This window comes from Pan troglodytes, chromosome 3, assembly GCF_028858775.2.
Source record: "Pan troglodytes isolate AG18354 chromosome 3, NHGRI_mPanTro3-v2.0_pri, whole genome shotgun sequence".
Classification (NCBI taxonomy): Eukaryota; Metazoa; Chordata; class Mammalia; order Primates; family Hominidae; genus Pan; species Pan troglodytes.
In genome coordinates this window covers 106,385,146-106,407,078 of record NC_072401.2, presented here as the reverse complement: position 1 = coordinate 106,407,078, position 21,933 = coordinate 106,385,146, and the positions used below count along the sequence as shown (strand labels likewise).

Sequence of the window (21,933 nt, the reverse complement as noted above, 5' to 3'; positions counted from 1 at the left end):
CTGCTGCAAGTAGCAGAAAATATTCAATATGGTAGCATTTGCAGGAGATTATTCTTAGAGAATTTGGGGTATGGAATTTATTTATACTAATTTTCATCGGAACATATGGTTCTTTAGATATTATTTAATTTTAGTTATGTACCCCTCAAACACACACACAAAACAAAGCAAATACTCATACAACATACATAGGAAACTAAATCCAGGTTTTCTTTGAATAATGAACAGGTTATAAATCAAATAAACAGTCTTCCCATTATGCACTTTGGATAACAAAATAGTAATGATGAGGTAAACTCTTAATGAATGATGAATATACGGGCAGTTCCTATTATGTATACATATATCAGATGAATTTATCGATCCCAGGAGACAGTTTTTATTTTTTTAATAAAATAAGTTTTAACGTAATAAATTATTATTTATTGAAAAGTTATGTGCCAGGCACCACACAAATGATGCACATGAATTAACTCATCATCATAACTTTGAGAAAATAATGGTATGTACTATTTTTAAAATATATATGATAAAATTGACATTTGGAAAGGGAATCATTTAGATTAGATCAGAGAAGGAGAATCAGAGTGATAGAGACTCGTGGACTTATTACAGGGGTTAGACCTTACCCATTTATGGGAGCCAGTAAAACAGTCCGTGTAAGGCTGTTGCTTTTGTATTTGATGTTGGGCCTGCTGTCAGCAGAGAAGGCAATAAGATAGGAAAGATGGACATAAAGTGGTGATTGGCAAGGACAGACTTGACTTTGAGGACACACTGGAGACCTTGGGGACAGACTGGAATCAATATGTCTGCCCTGAACCTCTGTGATGCAGGTAATCTGCAGTAGAAGCAGGCATCCTTCACTACATAGCTGCACGTGCACCTAACTCAGGTTTGACTTGCTGAAGTAGGAGCCTGATGACTTGGAGACCTGGCTGCTGTCCTGCACCAAAAGATGAACCAGCAGGTCAGTAACAGTGTTCATGGGCTGCAGCAGTATTTGCCCTGTATCAAAGTTTACAGCATAAAAATGACTAACACTTTGATTCTGCATTCAAATCTTGTAAACATTTCCCCTTAACTGACACTAATCTAGACCATACCAGGGGAAGAATTCTTGGAAACACATTTTCAGTTTAGATAAATAGACACCCTATATCTCTATAGAAAGGTTAAGCAACTTAGCTAGATCACAAATTTAATAAGCCATAGGGCCAGTGTAGTGCATAGTCAGGTTAAATACATGGGATGAGTGGAAGCATCAAATGTCATAATGTCTTGAGGATGGGTTGTTTGGGGCTTGGAAATTAATTTCTAGGATATCCTACAAAGATTCCAGAAGTGTGGTGTCACACATCTGAGATGGGAAGTGAGGAATGTGCCAGAAACCGCTGTGCTAGAAGACATGAACTCTTACTGCTTATTAATTGTGCAAAGTGAAATAATTTATTCATTTCTTAACTAAATACATTGAAAAACTATGTGTCGGGCACTGCAATAAGTATCAGAAATAAAATTGTAAACAAAAAAGACAAATAAATAAACAAGCCGTAGGGCCAGGATTCACACCCAGTTCTGCCTAACACCAAAGTCTTAGATATCATTAACCACAGTTCAAGGGGCCTATTGCCTTTTACTTTGCAGGTCAAGAGAATATATTCAATAAGTAATTCAGCAAATATTTGAGAACTTTTTTAGTGTTGAACACTGTGGGTAAACACAAAGAACAAAAAGACACAGACCCTTGCTTTCCAGAGCTTATTTTAAGAGAAAATTCGGAAGAGCTAGAAAATAGAAGTGGAAAAATGGAGTCAGCAGAAAGCTGATCAGAGAAAAACAAGATCAGAGGGCGGGAAGAGAGGGTGCAGATATAAAGGAAAAGCTTTGTCCTGGTTGTGGTGGGTGCACAATGGTTAACTCTATGCTATCCTTGCTCACAAGGAACTTTCTGTCTAGGTGAGTGGCTTATACTTTAGAGGGGAAGAAGGAGCATTAATGATTGGTCCCATCTGGGATTCTTCTCTTAGAAATTGACCCGTGTTCCTCTGTGGCAGTCTTACTATAAATTATGAGTTCTTAGTGTTTTCTTCTAAAGATGGAGTCTTAGTCTATTAGAGCTGCTGTAACAAAAATATCATAAATTGTATAGACTATAAATAACAGAATCTTATTTCTCATGTCCTGGAGGCTGGGAAGGGCAAGATCAAAGTATTGGTAGATTGGTGTCTGGTGAGTGCCAATTTCCACGTTCATAGAAGGCACTGTCTCACTGTATCCTCCCATGGTGGAAAAGGAGCTAGCTAGCTTTCTGAGGTCCCATCAATAAAGGCATTCATCCCATTCATGAGGACTTTGCCCCCATGACCTAATTACCTCCCAAAGGCCCCACCTCCTAATGCCCCCATGACCTAATTACCTCCCAAAGGCCCCACCTCCTAATGCCCCCATGACCTAATTACCTCCCAAAGGCCCCACCTCCTAATGTCATCACCTTGGGGATTAGGATTTTGCCATACAAATTTTGTGGGGAGACAAACATTCAGACCATATCAGAGCCCTCAAGCCTAGAACACACACACTGATGCAGTTCTTAGGGAGGCCAGTACTTCATATATCCCAGCATTTTCTGTGAAAATAATAAATCATGGTCTCTGGAGTAAATCCTTTCTAAAGCGTTACCACTATGTAGGAGTCTCAGTGTTCACATTATTATTCAGCAGAAACACCAAACGAATGTATAATAAATGTAGCACTTATTCAGTTTACATATATGTATTAGAAATAAGCCTGTTTTAAAAAATTATAACCAAAATGTAGTTTGACCTTATTTAAATATTTTCTATCTTTTTACTTATATATTAACAGATATTTTCCATTTTAATTTCCAATGCTCTGGGGTATATGATGAATGTCCAATATAGCACAAAGCAGTAAATTTCTCTTTATTGTTGTTATTTATTGTTGAGACACGCTTCATTAAACAGTCCCTGTCTTGTTACTGAAACAACTTAGTACGGTTTTGCACAACTAATGGTTTTCATCAGCATTCATCATTGAATTGTTTTCCACTGAAGAAAGTGGGTTGGTGTTTTAAATGTTGTCTATGTTAGAATGGGCAATTATATTACCAAAAAGGTAGATGGGTAAGTTTTAGGAAGAAGCTAATTTAAATCAGTCAATAAAATGGTCTCTGTAGAGAGTTGCATGGTACTTATAGAAATCTACTGCTTATGCTTTTATTTAGGAGGTTAAATATCTATTATTTTCTCTGCAACTTGTCAATCAGAAAGAAATACAACATTAATTTTGGCTTGCAATGATTAGAATGGGCATTTTTTTCTTTTGTGAAGGAAAGTGCAATGAGCTAAGATCCAGGAGTATTATAGTCTAGCTGAGTTATCTATGACCCTCCACAGCCTCATCAGTAAAATGACAGAAGGGCTGATATCTTTTCTCTAAATTTCCTTCAAATTCTGATGCTTTATAGTTATCAAACTATTTATTTTTACCACAAAATATCCCTTTCATATGTTAAAAAGGAATGAAGACACACAGAGAATTAGCTTACCAAAAAGCATTAGGAGGGAGTCTCCTATAATGGAAGGAGAACCCAGCCGGGAATGTGAAGACTAGAGTTCCAGTTTTAGCTCTGTCAATAGCTAGCTTTGTGACCTGTTCAGTCTTCCATAAAGTTATTTTCAGTTCTAAGATTCTGTGGGCTCAACCATGAAGAAAAATTCAGCGTAAAGGCATATAACTCTACCTGATATTATTAGGAAATAAATGTTGGACATAGGAAGATGTAGGGAAACTTGGGTATGATGAATTTTGTTTTTTTCCTTAGCATCTACCTTGTTAGGTAGGTGTTAAAAACTACATACATAGCTTTCTAGATTACTTTTGACATGACTTTGTTGAGGTTTGAACAGGTGTAGGATCATTACCCTGACCCCGTAAATCCTCTCTGAGTTTGGAACTGGTTGAGAAATTGTCAAGAGTCAGATAGTTCAGGATTAAATGATCAGCTATTAACATTGGATTTGTGTGTGAGCTTAGATGCTTCCTAAGTAGTGGAAAATTGAATTGTTTCTGTTTTTCCTTAAGCTTATGCTTTGGGATAATCCATCAGAACAACGTAAAGGCCAACTTAGATCGTTACTGCCTCATCTCTACTGAACCCTAGTAGAGAAGACAAGGGGATAAGGTGCTCCAAGATGGAAGTTTGAGCCTTGACCCATGTATATTTACTATATTAAGTTTAGGATCTAGAAGAGAAGGCCAGCGGCAATGAGAGAAGAGGGGAATTCACTACAAACAATTGGGATTTGTGGTCTGGAAGAAGTATGGATCTGAATACTCTGTAAAGATATTGTTACTTCACCCTTTCTTGGAGGCCTCAAAATATTTGTCACCAGGGCCTGTTGCCCTCATAAAAGACCCCTATTCTCTACATATCTTAGTGACTATAAAGGGGCTGAGCCATACTTCCAGTGTCTTGTTTTAATCTCCCCAATTACCTGTGTCTCTCCTCCTCATTTAAAAAACACAGAAGATATGTGAGGACTCTAGAGGAAGTGTTATTCCAGAAGCCCCTTCTTGGAAACATGATACTAGGACATTGGCAGTTTTCCCTAACAGACTTTCTTATCTTTCTGCTTGTGGCAGCAAATATTTATTAGAAATACATTTTTTCCTATTAACATTAAAGCTGAATATACTCAAGGCAAGCTGATGTCCATAAACAATTATGCATCAGTTAGCCAGAAATTTTTTTTCTGACTCTTGGGTGTTAATCTGGGGAAAACATATTATCCTTGTTTAAGGATTCTATAGAAGTGCTCTGGTCTTCTAAAAGGTCCTTGTAAGAATGAGTTAGTATAAGGTTTGCTCATGAAGCTCAAAGGGCTGTTTAGAAATCTTCAGATCATAGTGAGATTTGTTTCTCTGGGGGAACTAACCTAATACACTGCTAATCACTGTTGCCCTAGTTTCTTCTTTACAAAAGTTTTGGACTGTCATATTTGGTTTTATATTAGATCATGCTAGATTAGCTTTCTTGCATGTAGAAGAAATCCTGGGAGCTTTGATGATGATGGCAAAAATACTGATGCCTTGGTGTAGCAGTTGTGTAAATATGGTATAGCCTAGAGAAAAAGGACAGCTCTCATCCTCCCAAATGTCCCTTTACCTGTCTTTGTGAATATACTTTATAAATAATCTCCCTCATTCTCCTATATACATCAGAAAAGATAGGATTAGAATTGTGTCAGAGCTGGGCAAGAATACTAAGGGATGTTGGTGACTAGAAGACCAGGAAGACAATGAAATAGAAAGGTATCTAGAAATCTAAAGGCTAGAAATAAGGTAAAATCTAAAATAAAACTAGGATTTGTGATAGCAAAGCAGAGCTGACCACCAATTCAATTACCAAAATCTGTGGCTATTGCTTTTTGACAACACTGAAAATCTACACAAGTAGTCTTGCAGTGCATCAATTAAATGCAAAGAAAAACTGTAAAGTTAAGTGCTATTCCAGATGTGTGGAGGATGGAGAAGACAAAGCCCTGTTTTTATTACTATCTTGAGCTGGCTTGCCTGGGTTAGAATCTTGGCTTCTCATGTTATCTTGGATAAATTGTTTAAAGTATTATATCTGTGTTTTAGTTTCATCATCTCTAAAATTAGGTTAAAAATAGTACCTACTCTTCTAAGAATGTATATTTTGGCTGGGGTATGGTAAAGTTAGTGCAGCCGCAAGAGAAAACAAGAACAAGGCTTAGAAAGGAATTTATTCTACTCACAGGGCCCAATGAGGTAGTCACCACACACCATGCAGGACCACAGGGGGAAAGCACCAGTGTCAGTCAAGAGCCAGAAGACAGGAACAAGGGGAAAGTCTAGGCCAGAGCCTTTCTTGAGGTTTCTGTGAGAAAAGGAAGGCAGAGCAGAGTAAACAGTTTAGGATTGGCCAGTTTGAATAATTCCAGAGGACTTTGGGCTATAAGGGTGATCTCTAGTTGCCTGGTAACTGGGAAGATTTAGGGCAAGGGAAATATTGGTTTGGTGTGTGAGAGTTAGATAAGGAGTTTGGGGCTGTAGATTCAGGATTGGTTGGTTTGTACGTGAGAGCTGTGCTCTCAGCTAAGACCTTCGCCGACTCTCAGAATTAGCCAGCTCTAGGGAAGATAGTCTCTTTCTGGGTCTGTAAGGCCACCAGATTCTAGAGCATCAAGAACTATAGAAATTAAGAAAATGTAGTTTAATAAAGTTGGCCCTGTTTTGAATGGATGCCTCACAGACGAATACAGAATCCAAGAAATCACAGCATACCTACCTTATTGTGAGGTTTAATGATTTAACACATACATAGTTGAATGACCCAGACTGGTCGCATGTCCCCAGTCTAACTGCATGAGAGGTTGGGGCATAGAGAGGAGCACATAGAATACTTGAGGAACATGGCTATCTGTGCTGTGCAGATGGGGCTCAGAACAACTATGCTTTGTAGAGCATATAGGAGAGTTTGGAAAGCCATTGGGATACTTTAAACAATTGGCTGTGGTGAGTGCTATATTGTACAGAATAATTAAGTTGAAACAATATATATATCTACATGATTTTCAAGCAGCTAATTTTATAAAATGTGCTTCTAAGTATATGGAGCATCAAATGGACTAAAAGTTATATACAGAATTTTAAACATTTTTACTGGTTTGATTGGCCTTTTGTTGATATCCAGGATGAAAAACAGGGCACAAAAGAAAATGCACTAATAAGGGATGTTTTATTTTACATCACGATAGAGATCAGTAGTTACTTTGGTTGAGACATGTTGGAGACAGCCATGCTGTCTGTAGGAGGGTAATGTGAGCCTTTAGGAAGCCATGGATGTGACACTGTGAAGGACAAGTTTTGCCATCGCTGCCACCATGCCTGTGAAACTGGGGTAAATGGTGGTGGTGGGGAATGGATGGGTTTTGGCCTGGAATCTATAAGACCTGAGTGTGGATCTGTCTTTGCCACTTCTTAGCTATGTGACTTTGAGCCATTCCCTATGTAAGATGGAGACAACAATGATTTGCCAACCTGGTGGTAGGGTTTCAGGAGATGTTTATGGAAGTATTTCCAGAGAGAGCTCATTTCCACTCTCCTAGTTCTGTTTCTATCATAATGTCTGCCCCACAGTTATCCCAAATTTCATATAAACTTCACTAGGAAAGTAGATATTTCACTCTTGCAATTCTTATGTTGTTTCATTGTATATGTAAATGGATAAAAGTTTAGGCTTTGCATTGTCTGACTTTACTTCTCTAAGAGTTAGTTTACTCATCCTTAAAATGATGATGATAATAGCATCAACCTAATGGGTAGTTACGATAATTAAATGCAGTTACACAAGTAGGACACTCAGTTCCTGACACATAACAATCACTCAATAAATGGTTGCTGTTATTAGTTTCATTTCATTACACATGAAGGACTTTGATCTACACTTCTGAGATTTAGATGCAAAATAATCTATGACTCATTAGCAGAATCAGTGAGAAAATAAGCAGAATGAGTGACTAATGTTAAGCAGAAACTATTGGTCAAAGGAACTGCTATGAAAGGACAAATGAATCTTCTATATCTTCAGCAAGCCTCTACTATAGTTCAGGGTGTTTCATAGAGAAACTATACCACTAATAAAAAGCTATTGACGTTTTGTAATTCTAAAAAAAAAAGCCACCAAATTCCTTACATATCTTGATTCACAATGAACTTTTATTGTTACATTGGCAACTTAAAGTAAAAATAAAAGAGCTATTGTTTCACTTAGATGGAAATTATTTAAGAAAAAAATACTCTGATGACTGTTCAGTTATATAACTAACAAGCATCTATTCATTGGGCACTGAAGTAGGTATCTCAGGAGATAAAATGTCAATAATAACTAATACTTGCCATGAAAAAATATATTCAAAGCAATCAGACCAGGCTGGTACTGAGAGCCCCAAAATGTTAATTCTTCCTTATTCCTCCTGAGGAAATTTTAAGTGATTTGGAGGGATAAGACATATGAAAAATAAGGCTTAATACAAGAAACAGTTAAAAGAAAACAAAAACAAACCCTATCACTTGAGTAGAGCCTGTAGGGAATGGCATAGGATTTCCACGGTTCATCCTCAAGAAAAGCTTCTAGGGGTGGTGGGATTTTAATGTTCCTGGGAGCAATAGAAATTGTGAGATAATGCCTGGTAATTACCATAAACTTGAAGCCAAATAGCTGGAAAAACATGTTCCAGGACATTGCAGATCAAATCATATTTCTGTAAAAAGAATCTGCTGGATGTTCAGCTGACAGAACATCAACCATAAAAGGATAGTTTAATGGATTTCAATCATTATCTAAACACAAAATCACAGAGCCAAGTTTATGTGCATTGTTAATCATATGCTATGAATCCGGTAAAAGAAAATGTAATACAAGCATCAGATGAGATGTTTTTTCTTTTCTGATTTTTAAATGGTAACATTTTATTTTTGAGAATCATTAAAAAAGAGTGATTGCTTGGAGCAGCCATCTAAGGGAAGTCCATTCTCTTTGTAAGGAAACAAAATGGTGCCCCGGTGGAAGAGCTCTGGAAACAGTGAGTGGTTCATAGAGCTACTGAATTCCTTGCTTTTGCTAATACTCAAATTTTAAAAGAAAACATGTCCCAATCCAAGGATTCTTGTGATATATTTGTGTTGGGGTGTGTGTGTGTGTGTGTGTCTAAATTTTAAATTTATATTTTAAACCAGCAGTCACTTTTCCCATTTTAAATTATACAATCACTTAGTTGTTTCCTGAACTATTTTAAATCAACAAGTTTTCTTTGAAAATATTTTTTTTAAAAATAGATCTTGCAGACTTAAGAAAATAAGGGTATTCCTTAAGGTAGATGGTGTAAAATAAATAAAATCAGTAGATTTCCAACATGTTCTTGAATAGAAAACACAAAGGGAAATTATCCCATTTACATTTATAACTAAGCAACATTTAATATCTAGAAATAGTCTTAAGAAATGTAAAATGAACAAGATACGTAAAATTATAACATTTTATATGATAATAAAAGATTTGAGAACATTACAAAACATTTGATTAAGTGGGGAGACACAATTTAGAAAAGGTAGGCTTTATTTTTTAAAAGAGGTCAATTCTGTTTGAATTTATTCTATTTGCATTGTAATATCAATCAAAATTCTCATTTGCTATGGGAAGGTGGTGAGGAGCTTGATAAAATGATTTCAAATTTTACTTTGAAGAATAAACATGCAAGAACAGCTAGAAGAATTCTGAAAAACAAAAATATGAAGAATGAGCCTTGCCTTGTCAGGTGTTAAGATGTACCACAAAAACACTGAAGTTAAAACAATGTGGAACTGGCTAGGAAATAGATGGTTGAGAAACAAAACATCTAACCTCAGATCCAAATATGTATAGGGATATTTAGTACATAGTAAAGTTAGCATTTTGAATCAGTAGGGAAAAATGCATTAATGAATAAATGCTTATCCAATATGTAATAATTTGGGGAAACACATCATTCCTACAGTGTTCTTTACATAATTTGTACTTGTTTTAAAAGCCTGTAAAACTAACAGCAGAAAATATAATTAGATTTTAAATGTAATATTAGGGTGGGAAGGCCTTTGTAAGCATAACACAAAAAAACTGAAACCATAAAAACCAAGATTGACAAATGTAAATACAAAAATTACATCTATTCACAAGGTCAGGGGCTCGAGACCATCCTGGCCAACATGGTGAAACCCTGTGTCTACTAAAATACATAAAATTAGCCGGGCGTGGTGGTGCATGCCTGTAGTCCCAGCTACTCTGGAGGCTGAGGCAGGGGAATTGCTTGAACCCGGGAGGCGGAGGTTGCAGTGAGCTGAGATGTGCAACTGCACTCCAGCCTGGTGACAGAGTAAGACTCCTGTCTCAAAAAATAAAATAAAATAAATAAAATAAAATAAAATAAAATGTACTTCTGTATCAGATAAACAGTCCAAGTGAGGTTGAATGACAAATGACCAGTAGAAAAAAGCATTTTTCATGTATGTGATACAAAGAGGCCTATTATTCTTAATATACAAAAATCTCTTACAAATCAATAAGAGTTTACATCTCAATAAAAAATGTACAGCAAAAATACAGCATACACCAAAAGCGCTTTGTTCAAGATAATTAATGAGACACCAAGACCTGAAGAGGAGGAGAACTAATATTGCACTTAAGAGATAAAATATAAATCAGAATTGTTGGTAGTGGAATAATGAAATATTTTTGTTATGGTGAAAAGTGTTTCAAACTTTGCTACATTGTTTACAGAAATACCTGTGTTGGATACTGAATGTGATTCTAATCTTCACTAAAGATCTTTTAAAATTAAACTTTTTTTTTAACTGACAAAGAGGGCATTTTTAGTTCATATAACTGAAAAGTCCAGGGAATATACTACTTTCAGACACAGTTGAATCCAGGGTCACAAACTTTATCATTAAGACTAAAGTCTTTGCATCTTTTGGTTTTGCTTTCCTTTGTACTACATTCTCTGACTGGCACATTTGATGTGGTGGGCCTGTTGGTTGGAGCTTTTACTTAACAATACTTAGCAACTTCAGCAAAAAGGGCTTCTCCTTTCTTATAGTTTAGTAAAACCCATAGGTTTGAGTATACTGCACCAACTTAAATCATATGACTATTCATGAACCAATCACTATGGTCAAAAAGATAGACTATGCTCATTGATAGGGTCTGAATTACAGGTCCACCTACTAAGTCCAAGGTTGGCTCTGAACATCTGAACCACATGGACTGAAAATAAGGAAAAGTGGCTGCAAGAAACATTAGGGTGTTGTTATAAAAAGAGGAAATCAATGCTGGGCAGAAGGTTTTTGATTTTCAGATAATTGTAGACTTGTATGCAGTTATAAGAAATAATACAGAGTGATCCTTTTACCTAATTTTTCCCCAATGATAAAATATTATAAAATGATAGTACCATATCACAACCAAGATATTGACTTTGATACAGTTAAGATACAAACAGTTTCCTAATCACAAGATTCTTTATGTTGCCCTTTTAAAGCCATATCCACTTCCTTTCTATCCTTATGCCATCCTAAACCTCTGGAAGCCACTAATCTGTTCTACAGTTTCAAAATTTTGTCATTATGAAAGTATTATTATATAAATAGAATCACACAGTTTGTAATTGTCATTTGGGAAATGGCTTTTTAAATTCAGTATGATTCTTTGGAGAGTCATCTAGGTTGCTGAGTGTACCAATAGTTTGTTCTTTTTATTGTTGAGTGGTATTCTATGGTATAGATGTACTGCAGTTTAACTATTTACCTGCTGCAAAACATCTGGGTTGCTTCCATTTTTTGGCTATTACTCATAAAGCTACTATAATCATTTGTATACAGTCTTCTGTATAAACATACATTTTCATTTCTCTGGGATAAATGTCAAAGAGTAAAATAAAGGTGGATTTAAGTGACGGTTATTCCATCACAAAGAACTTCTCCAAAAATTTTTTAGACTTCTTCAATAAAGATAATTCCCCTTTGACTTCAGCTGAAGGGCTGATTACAAAGATAGAGTTAAGCAACCAAAGAAAAAGTATTTGTAGAGTTTCTGAAATAGTGTGGATGAGCAAACAGTTGAATGGAGAATCCCTAGCTTTAATTCCCTTAATCATTCCTTAAGTTGATATGCTAAAGCAATTTGAAGCAAAATTCCATGAAGCATAAAGACTTCCTTGGAAGCTTTGAGGTTTGACAAATGCCAGCTGGACCATCTCAGAACTTTCGATGATACCCTTTAAAGTAATAGCTATGTGAATGAGTTCGAAATTCTTTTTATTATATGCTTCTTCTAAGTGCAATAATTTAAAAAATGATAAAAAAAATCTAGGAATACTTTTAGGTAGAGCTATGATTTAAACTTAGTTTTATATTTAAAAAATCATTTTGCCCTCCTTTGGTTTACTTGTAGGAAAGAATGATTTTTTATTTTAGGACTGAGAATCATTGCAGTCTGATAATAAATGTTTTTGAGAAGTAATTTATTATAGTAAATTATGAGTCTTACTTTCCTGCAGTTGAATCATACCAATACAGAATTTTAAAACACATCTTTATTTGAGCAGAACACATTCCTAAAGAGACCCAGGTAAGCTGACTGACAAACCGTATGTAGTTTGCATCCACTTCCATAAAACAATTTTATTATAGGATCTCATACGCTTCAAAAACAGCATAGTAAGTTGTAACTGTGTCAGGGAACCTAAATGATACCCACAGCAGTATTATTATAATTTAATATTGGTTGAGCATCAGCAATAAGTAGACATTTTATAAAACACAGCAGGAGAGCTGGTTCCTGTCCTTTAGACAACCATCTTGTATATCAAACTAGTATTGAAGTCTTTTGTTTATGTATAAAAACAAAGCACAAGAAATTGTCATTTGGGAACATATAGAATGATTAAGTAAAAACTCAACATTTAAATCAACTGTAGCATTGTGCCTTACATATAAGTAGAAAGTGATTAATTTTTGACTGATTTATCTGATTATGGACCACTTATTTAAACTTAACATTTTATCAGCCAGTTCATATCTTTCATTTTATAAAGTGTAATAAATACTATATGCAAAGCTAGGTAGAAAAAAGATACGAAGATAGGGAAGTGTATGATGTTTGGGGCAATGATGAATGTCCAATGGGACTGCATTGCAGGCATGAAGCAGAAGTTATTGAATAGGCTGCGTTGGCTGCAGGTAATAAAGAACATGACTAACAGTGGCATTTTCATTTTAAATTATTTATCTAATGCAGGCAACCTTTTAAAAATTATACTTTAAGTTGTGGGATACATGTGCGGAACGTGCAGGTTTGTTACATAGGTATACACGTGCCTTGGTGGTTTGTGCACCCATCAACCCATCATCTACATTAGGTATTTCTGCTAATGCTATCCCTCCCCTACCCCTCTACCCACTGACAGGCCCTGGTTTGTGATATTCCCCTCCCTGTGTCCATGTGTTCTCATTGTTCAACTGCCACTTATGAGTGAGAACATGCCATGTTTGGTTTTCTGTTCTTGTATTAGTTTCCTGAGAATGATGGTTTCCAGTTTCATCCATGTCCCTGCAAAGGACATGAACTCATCCTTTTTTATGGCTGCATAGTATTCCATGGTGTATATGTGCCACATTTTCTTAATCCAGTCTATCATTGATGGGCATTTGGGTTGGTTGCAAGTTTTTGCTATTGTAAATAGTGCTGCAATAAACATATGTGTGCATGTCTTTATAGTAGAATGATTTATAATCCTTTGAGTATATACCCAGTAATGGGATTGTTGGGTCAAATGGCATTTCTGGTTCTAGATCCTTGAGGAGTTGCCACACTGTCTTCCACAATGGTTGAACTAATTTACACACCCACCAACAGTGTAAATGCATTCCTATTTCTCCACATCGTCTCCAGCATCTGTTGTTTACTGACTTTTTAATGATTGCCATTCTAACTGGTGTAAGATGGTATCTCATTGTGGTTTTAATTTGCATTTCTCTAATGACCAGTGATGATGAGCTTTTCTTCATATGTTTGTTGGCCACATAAATGTTTTCTTTTGAGAAGACCTTTATGTTCATATCCTTCGCCCATTTTTTGATGGGGTTGTTTATTTCTTGTAAATTTATTTAAATTCTTTGTAGATTCTGGATATTAGCCCTTTGTCAGACGGGTAGATTGCAAACATTTTCTCCCATTGCGTAGGTTGCCTGTACACTCCGATGCTAGTTTCTTTTGCTGTGCAGAAGCTCTTTAGTTTAATTAGATCCCATTTGTCACTTTTGGCTTTTGTTGCCATTGCTTTTGGTGTTTTAGTCATGAAGCCTTTGCCCATGCCTATGTCCTGAATGGTATTGCCTAGTTTTTCTTCTAGAGTTTTTATGGTTTTAGGTCTTACATTTAAGTCTTTAATCCATTTTTCAGTTTTCTGCATATGGCTAGCCAGTTTTCCCAACACCATTTATTAGATAGGAAATCCTTTCCCCATTGCTTGTTTTTGTCAGGAATGTTGAAGATCAGATGGTTGTAGATGTGTGGCATTATTTCTGAGGCCTCTATCCTGTCCTATTGGTCTATATATCTGTTTTGGTACCAGTACCATGCTGTTTTGGTTACTGTAGCTTTGTAGTATAGTTTGAAGTCAGGTAGCGTGATGCCTCCTGCTTTGTTCTTTTTGCTTAGGATTGTCTTGGCTATATGGGCTGTTTTTTGTTCTATATGAAATTTAAAGTAGTTTTTTCTAATTCTTTGAAGAAAGTCAATGGTAGATTGACAGGGATAGCATAGAATCTATAAATTACTTTGGTGAGTATGGCAATTTTCACAATGTTGATTTTTCCTATCCATGAGCATGGAATGTTTTTCCATTTGTTTGTGTCCTCTCTTATTTCCTTGAGGAGTGGTTTGTAGTTCTCCTTGAAGAGGTCCTTCACGTCCCTTGTAAGTTGTATTCCTAGGTATTTTATTCTCTTTGTAGTAATTGTGAATGAAGTTCATTCATAATTTGGCTCTATTTTTGTCTATTATTGGTATAAAGGAATGCTTGTAATTTTTGTACATTGATTTTGTATCTGAAACTTTACTGAAGTTGCTTATCAGCTTAAGGAGATTTTGGGCTGAGATGATGGGGTTTTCTAAATATACAATCATGTCATCTGTAAACAGAGGCAATTTGACTTCCTCTCTTCCTATTTGAATACACTTTATTTCTTTCTCTTGCCTGATTGCCTAGCCAGAACTTCCAATATTGTGTTGAATAGGAGTGGGGAGAGAGGGCTTCCAGTTTTTGCCCATTCAATATGATATTGGCTGTGGGTTAGTCATAAACAGCTCTTGTTATTTTGATATATGTTCCATCAATACTTAGTTTATTGAGAGTTTTTAGCATGAAGGGGTGTTGTATTTTGTTGAAGGCCTTTTCTGCATCCATTGAGATAATCATGTGTTTTTTGTCATTGGTTCTGTTTATGTGATGGATTATGTTTATTGATTTGCAGATGTTGAACCAGCCTTGCATCCCAGGGATGAAGCCAACTTGATCATGGTGGATAAGCTTTGTGATGTGCTGCTGGATTCAGTTTGCCAGTATTTTATTGAGGATTTTTACATTGACATTCTTCAGGAATATTGGCCTGAAATTTTCTTTTTTTTGTTGTTGTGTCTCTGCCAGGTTTTGGTATCAGGATGATGCTGGCATCATAAAATGAGTTAGGGAGGAGTCCCTCTTTTTCTGTTGACTGGAATAGTTTCAGAAGGAATAGTACCAGCTCTTCTGTTTACCTCTGGTAGAATTTGGCTGTGAATCTGTCTGGTCCTGGACTTTTTTTGGTTGGTAGGCTATTAATTACTGCTTCCATTTCAGAACTTGTTATTGGTCTCTTCAGGGATTGGACTTCTTCCTTGTTTAGTCTTGGTAGGGTGTATGTATCCAGGAATTTATCCATTTCTTCTAGATTTTCTAGTTTATTTGCGTGGAGGTTTTTATAGTATTCTCTGATGGTAGTTCGCATTTTTGTGGGATCAGTGGTGATATCCCCTTTATCATTTTTATTGTGTCTATTTGATTCTTCTCTCCCTTCTTCTTTACTAGTCTTGCAACTGGTCTATTTTGTTGATCTTTTGAAAAAACCAGCTCCTGTATTCATTGATTTTTTGAAGGGCTTTTTATGTCTCTATCTCCTTCAGTTCTGCTCTAATCTTAGTTATTTCTTGTCTTCTGCTAGTTTTTTAGTTTGCTTGCTCTTGCTTCTCTAGTTCTTTTAATTGTGATGTTAGGGTGCCAATTATAGATCTTTTCTGTTTTCTCCTGTGGGCATTTAGTGCTATACATTTCCCACTAAACACTGCTTTAGCTCTGTCCCAGAGATTCTGGTACATTGTATGTTTGTTCTCATTGGTTTCAAAGAGCTCAATTATTTCGGCCTTAATTTTGTTATTTACTCAGTAGTCATTCAGGAACAGGTTGTTCAGCTTCCATGTAGTCATGTGATTTGAGTGAGTTTCTTAATCATGAGTTCTAATTTGATTTCACTGTGGTCTGAGAGACTGTTTGTTATGATTTCCATTCTTTTGCGTTTGCTGAAGAGTGTTTTACTTCCAATTATGTGGTCAATTTTAGAATAAGTGTGATGTGGTGCTGAGAAGAATATATATTCTTTTGATTTGAGGTGGAGAGTTCTGTAGATGTCTATTAGGTCCATTTGGTCTAGAGCTGAATTGAAGTCCTGAATATCCTTGTTACTTTTTTGTCTCATTGATTTGTCTAATATTGACAGTGGGGTGTTAAAGTTTCTCATTATTATTGTGTGGGAGTCTAAGTCTCTTTGTAGGTCTCTAAGATCTTATTATATGAGTCTGGGTGCTCCTTTTTTGTCATTTTTTATCTTTGTTGGTTTAAAGTCTGTTTTATCAGAGACTAGGATTGCAACCCCTGCTTTTTTTTTCTTTCCATTTACTTGCTAAATATTCCTCCATTCCTTTATTTGCATGTGAGATGGGTCTCCTGAATACAACACACTGATGGTTCTTGACTCTTTATCCAGTTTGCCAGTCTGTGTCTTGGGGCATTTAGCCCATTTACATTTAAGGTTAATATTGTTATGTGTGAATTGGATCCTATCATTATGATGCTAGCTGGCTATTTTGCCCATTAGTTGCTGCAGTTTCTTCACAATGTCAATAGTCTTTACAATTTGTTATGTTTTTGCAGTGGCTGGTACCGGTTGCTCCTTTCCATGTTTAGTGCTTTCTTCAGGATCTCCTGTAAGGCAGGCCTGGTGGTGACAAAGTCTCTCAGCGTTTGCTTGTCTGTAAAGGATTTTATTTCTCCTTCACTTATGAAGCTTAGTTCGGCTGGATATGAAATTCTGGGTTGAAAATTCTTTTCTTTAAGAGTGTTGAATATTGACCCCTACTTACTTCTGGCTTGTAGGGTTTCTGCAGAGAGATCCACTGTTAGTCTGATGGGCTTCCCTTTGTGGGTAACCTGACCTTTCTCTCTGGCTGCCCTTAACATTTTTCCCTTCATTTCAACCTTGGTGAATCTGATGATTGTGTGTCTTGGGGTTGCTCTTATTGAGTAATATCTTAGTGGTGTTCTCTGTATTTCCTGAATTTGAATGTTGGCCTGCCTTGCTAGGTTGGGGAAGTTCTCCTGGATGATATCCTGAAGCGTATTTTCCAACTTGGTTTCATTCTCCCCATCACTTTCATGTACACCAATCAAATATAGGTTTGGTCTTTTCACATAGTCCATATTTTCTTGGAGGCTTTGTTCATTCCTTTTCATTCTTTATTCTCTAATCTTGTCTTCATGCTTTATTTTATTAAGGTGATCTTCAATCTCTGAAATCCTTTCTTCTGCTTGATCAATTTGGCTATTGATATTTGTGTATGCTTCACAAAGTTCTTGTGCTGTGTTTTTCAGCTCCATCAGGTCATTTATGTTCCTCTTTAAACTGGTTATTCTAGTTAGCAATTCCTCTAACTTTTTTTCAAGGTTCTTAGCTTCCTTGCATTGGGTTAGAACATGCTCCTTTAGCTCAGCAGAGTTTGTTATTACCCACCTCCTGAAGCCTACTTCCTTCAATTGGTCAAACCCATTCTCCATCCAGTTTTGTTCCCTTGCTGGCAAGGAGTTGTGATCCTTTGGAGGAGAAGAGGCATTTTGGTTTTTGGAATTTTCAGCCTTTTTTTGTGCTGGTTTTTCCTCATCTTCCTGGATTTATCTACCTTTGGTCTTTGATGTTGGTGACCTTCAGATGGGGTTCCTGTGTGGACGTCCTTTTTGTTGACATTGATCCTATTCCTTTGTGTTTGTTAGTTTTCTTTCTAACAGGCCTCTCTGCTGCAGGTCTGCTGCAGTTTGCTGGAGGTCCACTCCAGACCCTGTTTGCCTGGGTATCACCAGCGGAGGCTGCAGAACAGCAAAGATTGCTGCTGTTCCTTCCTCTGGAAGCTTCATCTTAGAGGGGCTCCTGCCAGATGCCAGCTGGAGCTTTCCTATATGAGGTGTCTGCTGACCCCTGCTGGGAGGTTTCTCCCTGTCAGGAGTCACGGGGTTCAGGGACCCACTTGAGGAGGCAGTCTGTCCCTTAGCAGATCTCAAGGGCTGTGCTGGGAGATCTGCTGCTCTTTTCAGAGCCAGCAGGCAGGAACATTTAAGTCTGCTGAACCTGTGCCCACAGCCACCCCTTCCCCCAGGTGCTCTGTCCCAGGGAGATGGGAGTTTGATCTATAAGCCCCTGACTGGGGCTGCCACCTTTCTTTCAGAGATGCCCTGCCCAGAGAAAAGGAATCTAGAGAGACAGTCTGGCTACAGTGGCTTAGCCAAGCTGTGGTGGGCTCCGCCCAGTTCAAACTTCCTGGCCGCTTTGTTTACACTGTGAGGGGAAAATCACCTACTCAAGCCTCAGTAATGGCAGACGCCCCTCCTCCCACCAAGCTCCAGCATGCCAGATTGACTTCAGACTGCTCTGCTGGCAGTGAGAATTTCAAGCCAGTGGATCTTAGCTTGCTGGGCTCCCTTGGGGTGGGATCCTCTAAGCTAGACCACTTGGCTCCCTGACTTCAGCCCCCTTTCCAGGGGTCTAACTTTTTCTGTCTTGCTGGTGTTCCAGGCACCGCTGGAGTATGAAAAAATTTCCTGCAGCTAGCTCGATGTCTGCCCAAATGACTGCCCAGTTTTGTGCTTGAAACCCAGGGCCCTAGTGATGTAGGTACCGGAGGGAATCTCCTGGTCCGCAGGTTGCGAAGACCGTGGGAAAAGCATATTATCTTGGCCAGGGTGCACTGTTCCTTACAGCACAGTCCCTCAGGGCTTCCCTTGGGTAGAGGAGGGAGTTCCCTGACCCCTTGTGCTTCCCATGTGGTGTGAGGTGGCATCCCACCCTGCTTCAGCTCACTCTCCATGGGCTGCACCCACTGTCTAACCAGTTCCAGTGAGATGAGCTGTGCACCTCAGTTGGAAATGCAGAAATCACCCACCTTCTGCGTTGATCTCGCTGGGAGCTACAGACCGGAGCTGTTCCTATTCAGTCATCTTGCCAGCCACAATCCAACAGTGGCGTTAATAAATAAGGAATTCGTTTTTCCTACAGAGCAAGAAGTAAGAATATAGAAAATTGCTGGCATTGCTCCCATTGTTCATGATGCTGTCAAGGATATAGGCTCTTTCTACCTTGCATTCTCCTTCCTTCATTTGCTGGCTTTTTCCCCTTTGGCTGAAGGCCCCATGGTTTTTAATATGGCTACCACAACACCAGGCATCATATCCATGCAGGAAGAAGAAGAAAGAGGGAAGGGGAGAGTCCAGCTCCACTGGTCTCTTTTATTAGAAAATATCCCTCCTAGTTGCAAAGGAGAGTGAAAAAATGACTATATGGCAAAGGGAAAGAACATTGTGATTATCACCTTAGAATGGTTGTTCATCACCTCCTAGAGATGAGCACATTGCTCTTGTATACAGACAAGTTCTGATAGCAGAAACAGGGGAGATTAGTCATTGATTGGCAGTTTTTAGTCTTCCACTGTGGAGGAAGAAAATGGAATTGGTGGCAGTCTTGAAGGCCTTTTTGGTAGGTTTAGGAGTTTCAGCTTTATCAACAAATATGTAGTATTTAGTATGTGTCTCCAGTAATTGAATGCGTGTGTTGTCATAAACCATAAGATATTTCAAGAGTTTTAGGTTGAGTTATGTTTATAAAAATTTTTTATCATATTCTAGTTTTATGTACTAGAAAAAAATACTTGTCAAATAGGCCTTACATAGGGAGGGTTTTTACAACTTACTTAGAAAAATAACCAGAAATGGTGGACCTATTTATCCACCAGAAGCCGGATGTATCCTGGAGCAGCCTATATGGTTTTAGAATTTCATCCAAATTTGATGCAAGGAGATGCAAGTACTCTCTACAACCTGGCAGTGCCAAGTCCCCCAATACATGCCCTTAGTAGGATTTGTGAACACTTAGCCGACAAGTATATACTCAGTGTCTCATGTCTAAATGTGACACAAAAACAGCAATGAGATACTTTTGGAATGACATTTCATCTCATACACAGAATTTGCCTGACTATATGTAATTATGTTAATACTTCAAGTGTTCATTTAATTATCTTTCTGTTAAAATGTTTTTAACTTATCATTAAAGTACCAATAATCTTTAGACCAATAAAGTAGATAGTAGGAGGTCTAAAATACAATGATTTATACTATTTTGGAAAAGAAAAATCCCTTTAAGGAAAGTGTTACAAATAAAATTTCTTTAACTGTTTAATCAGGTATTTTCCTACTTAGTGAATATTTATGTGTATGGAAATTCATCACAGGATTGCTTTTATGTCTTTGCTTTTAATACTTGGTGCTAAATTTTAGTGATTATGTAGATTGGTTAAAGTTTTGACCTTTTGGAAGTTTGTTTTCTTGTTGTTGTTATTGATTTTAATTACTTTGTAATAAATTCTAGATCTTTGTAAGATATGTGACCATTATTGGCATCAGTTTGTAAAAGCTATAAGCCATAGTGGTTTCCTTATATGCAAATGAAAGAATGCAGAGGTATACACAGAGTGATTCAGAGGCATATTCAGGAAAGGGGGAGATCATTACATCTTAACCTATTTCTATTTTACTATGTTCCTTTCCTGTGGGAAAACATGAAAATGTGGTGATTCATTAAGACATGTTAACCAGGAAGTAGAGTCCCTATGGCCATTTCACATCTAGAAGAAAAATTTTATAACTGTTGCTAAATAGATTTAATCAATAGGAACTAAGACTTGAGATAATGACAGATAAACAGAGGTACAAGTACTAGAGATATTGCCGTCAAAAATATCTGGTGATTTTTAACTGACCTCAAAGACCATCTACAAGCATTTTATTAGGATTCCTATGTTGTCATTCTCATATAACAACGTGATACCACCATTTCATGTAACATTATTCTGCCATATCTACCAGAAATTAGGAATTGTTGGGGGGCTAGCTAATGTGCTAGGTCCAGAATGTACATTTTTGGAGCAATCATATAAGGATCTAGCTATAAGGATTGTGGATCCATATGAATTCTGTAGGTCATCTCAAAATCTCTGCATATCTAACTTTATTTTTTTATTTTCTTTCTTTCTCTCTTTCTCTCTCTCTCTTCCTTTCCTTTCTCTTTCTATTTCTCTTTCCTCTTTCCTTTCCTTTCTCTTTCCTTTCTCTTTCCTTTCTTTCCACAGAGTCTAACTCTGTCATCTAAGCAGGAGTACAGTGGCATGAACATAGCTTGCTGCAGCTTCAAACTCCTATGCTCAAGCGGTTTTCCTGCCTCAGCTTCCTGAGTAACTAGGACTACAGGTGCGTGCCACCATGCCCAGCTAATTTTTGTATTTTTTGTAGAGATAAGATCTTACTATGTTACCCAGGACGGTCTTGAAGTCCTGGCTTCAAGTGATCATCCAGCCTTGGTCTCCTAAAGTACTGGGATTACAGGCATGAGCTACCATGCCTGGCCGGGATATCTAAGTTTTGTGTGTAATAACCTTATTTCTTGTGTTGAGGCTTTTCTCTACTATTATATATAATAGTGTAGAAAAAGGAGATATATATATATATATATATATATATATATATATATACACATCTCTCTCTCCTTTTGTTTCTGTGATGTATAGATCACTCACTTCAATTTTCTGTGGACAGTTTTTTAAACACAGATGTGTTTTTGTGACTAATGGTGGCTGTTGGGTTGTTAGAGATCCAAAGACAGAATAAAATCACAGGGAGAACCTTCAAGTATTACAGAGCAGGACCAAGTAGATGGTGT

At 37.2% G+C, this 21,933-nt stretch overlaps 1 long non-coding RNA gene across 3 annotated transcripts in view; it reads right to left on the bottom strand.

The window, feature by feature from the left end:
• LOC104006151 (uncharacterized) overlaps positions 1-21,933 on the bottom strand; it is a 211,442-nt gene that overhangs the window by 169,182 nt on the left and 20,327 nt on the right. For 2 of the 3 annotated variants that reach the window (XR_001717068.4, XR_010156327.1), the window contains exons 3-4: positions 19,106-19,212; positions 5,805-5,926 (exon numbers count right to left, since the gene is read on the bottom strand). This is a non-coding gene — a long non-coding RNA (uncharacterized LOC104006151). The remainder of the gene's footprint in view (positions 1-5,804; positions 5,927-19,105; positions 19,213-21,933) is intronic. The other variant, XR_010156328.1, reaches the window with a different exon arrangement.